Here is a 2,500-nt window from a genome sequence, read left to right on the forward strand (position 1 = left end):
CACGTTTTGAGGGGTTTAAGCAAAAAAAAAAATTTCGACTACTCGAGCTCTCTGGCCCGTTCGGTGCACATTTTTGAAAAAAGCTAGGGAGCTGCCCCTAGGTTCGGGGTGTCACAAAATGTTGAAAAGTGGTCGAAAAACCACTATCCAGAATCGGATGTAGAATCATTAGACGAACTTAAAATTGTTCTACGACACCCATCTGCGACGTTTAGTATTCGAGTTATGGCCCGTACCAGGTCTGACCGAGCAATTTTTGTTCCGCGCACTTTGTGCACCGTACAAGTTGATGTTTGTATGAAAAAGTACCCTACCTAGGGACGCGTATAGCAAATTTGTACCCCCGGGCATGTTGTCGATTGACATTCTGGTTGCACTTTTCATCATCTAGGGTGCGTTCCTGACACGTTTTGAGGGGTTTTAGCAAAAAAAAAAATTTTCGACTACTCGAGCTCTCTGGCCCGTTCGGTGCACATTTTTGAAAAAAGCTAGGGAGCTGTCCCTAGGTTCGGGGTGTCACAAAATGTTGAAAAGTGGTCGAAAAACCACTATCCAGAATCGGATGTAGAATCATTAGACGAACTTAAAATTGTTCTACGACACCCATCTGCGACGTTTAGTATTCGAGTTATGGCCCGTACCAGGTCTGACCGAGCAATTTTTGTTCCGCGCACTTTGTGCACCGTACACGTTGATGTTTGTATGAAAAAGTACCCTACCTAGGGACGCGTATAGCAAATTTGTACCCCCGGGCATGTTGTCGATTGACATTCTGGTTGCACTTTTCATCATCTAGGGTGCGTTCCTGACACGTTTTGAGGGGTTTTAGCAAAAAAAAAAATTTTCGACTACTCGAGCTCTCTGGCCCGTTCGGTGCACATTTTTGAAAAAAGCTAGGGAGCTGCCCCTAGGTTCGGGGTGTCACAAAATGTTGAAAAGTGGTCGAAAAACCACTATCCAGAATCGGATGTAGAATCATTAGACGAACTTAAAATTGTTCTACGACACCCATCTGCGACGTTTAGTATTCGAGTTATGGCCCGTACCAGGTCTGACCGAGCAATTTTTGTTCCGCGCACTTTGTGCACCGTACACGTTGATGTTTGTATGAAAAAGTACCCTACCTAGGGACGCGTATAGCAAATTTGTACCCCCGGGCATGTTGTCGATTGACATTCTGGTTGCACTTTTCATCATCTAGGGTGCGTTCCTGACACGTTTTGAGGGGTTTTAGCAAAAAAAAAATTTTCGACTACTCGAGCTCTCTGGCCCGTTCGGTGCACATTTTTGAAAAAAGCTAGGGAGCTGCCCCTAGGTTCGGGGTGTCACAAAATGTTGAAAAGTGGTTGAAAAACCACTATCCAGAATCGGATGTAGAATCATTAGACGAACTTAAAATTGTTCTACGACACCCATCTGCGACGTTTAGTATTCGAGTTATGGCCCGTACCAGGTCTGACCGAGCAATTTTTGTTCCGCGCACTTTGTGCACCGTACACGTTGATGTTTGTATGAAAAAGTACCCTACCTAGGGACGCGTATAGCAAATTTGTACCCCCGGGCATGTTGTCGATTGACATTCTGGTTGCACTTTTCATCATCTAGGGTGCGTTCCTGACACGTTTTGAGGGGTTTTAGCAAAAAAAAAAAATTTCGACTACTCGAGCTCTCTGGCCCGTTCGGTGCACATTTTTGAAAAAAGCTAGGGAGCTGCCCCTAGGTTCGGGGTGTCACAAAATGTTGAAAAGTGGTCGAAAAACCACTATCCAGAATCGGATGTAGAATCATTAGACGAACTTAAAATTGTTCTACGACACCCATCTGCGACGTTTAGTATTCGAGATATATAACACTTTGTAGGTCTGACCGAGCAATTTTTGTTCCGCGCACTTTGTGCACCGTACACTTTGATGTTTGTATGAAAAAGTACCCTACCTAGGGACGCGTAGAGCAAATTTGTACCCCCGGGCATGTTGTCGATTGACATTCTGGTTGCACTTTTCATCATCTAGGGTGCGTTCCTGACACGTTTTGAGGGGTTTTAGCAAAAAAAAAATTTTCGACTACTCGAGCTCTCTGGCCCGTTCGGTGCACATTTTTGAAAAAAGCTAGGGAGCTGCCCCTAGGTTCGGGGTGTCACAAAATGTTGAAAAGTGGTCGAAAAACCACTATCCAGAATCGGATGTAGAATCATTAGACGAACTTAAAATTGTTCTACGACACCCATCTGCGACGTTTAGTATTCGAGATATAGCACTTTGTAGGTCTGACCGAGCAATTTTGTACTAAAATGTATGGTGAACATGTAATTCATTAAATAACATTGACTTGCATCGTGCCCTACTTCATCGGCACAGCTGTTATTGACTATCTTTAGTGGAAATGGATTGAGTTTGACCATTTTAAGCCCATTTCCTATGCCGTGCACCAACATTGTGTACCGATCAGGGAAAGTACGCTACGTACGCGTTCATGGATGTCGATGTTGGTACAAGTTGCC

Source organism: Anopheles gambiae, assembly GCF_943734735.2.
Source record: "Anopheles gambiae chromosome X unlocalized genomic scaffold, idAnoGambNW_F1_1 X_unloc_48, whole genome shotgun sequence".
NCBI classification, from domain to species: Eukaryota; Metazoa; Arthropoda; class Insecta; order Diptera; family Culicidae; genus Anopheles; species Anopheles gambiae.